Raw genomic sequence first — 451 nt, forward strand, 5'->3', positions numbered from 1 at the left:
TTTGACATTATCAACCACAAAATCCCAACGGCAATCTTTCAACAACCATTCTCCATACACTGCATGTTACTGACGAATCATCTACAAAAATTCAAAATAAAACACATTAGTAAACATAGAGAAAATGAAAGTTTACTAAACATTGACACAAACGACATACCAATAAGTCGTCTGGAAGACTTACCAGTAAGTCGTCCAAACATGTCATTTTTGCAATTGAATTTTAAATAGGACGACTTACAAGTAAGTCGGTCAGCTTTGTTTGTTAAAAAAAAAACCAAGACGACTTACCAGTAAGTCGTCTAGGATAAACGAGTTAATTTTGCATTTGACCGAATTGTGTTAGATTTGACCGAATCCGGGAAAACAAAAAAATTTCAATATTTTTTAAAGCTAGACGATTTATTTGTAAATCTTCTCAGGTTAGTTTGCAATTCGAAAAAGAAACTTA

Source organism: Brassica oleracea, chromosome C3 (genome assembly GCF_000695525.1).
Source record: "Brassica oleracea var. oleracea cultivar TO1000 chromosome C3, BOL, whole genome shotgun sequence".
In the NCBI taxonomy this organism is placed as follows: domain Eukaryota; kingdom Viridiplantae; phylum Streptophyta; class Magnoliopsida; order Brassicales; family Brassicaceae; genus Brassica; species Brassica oleracea.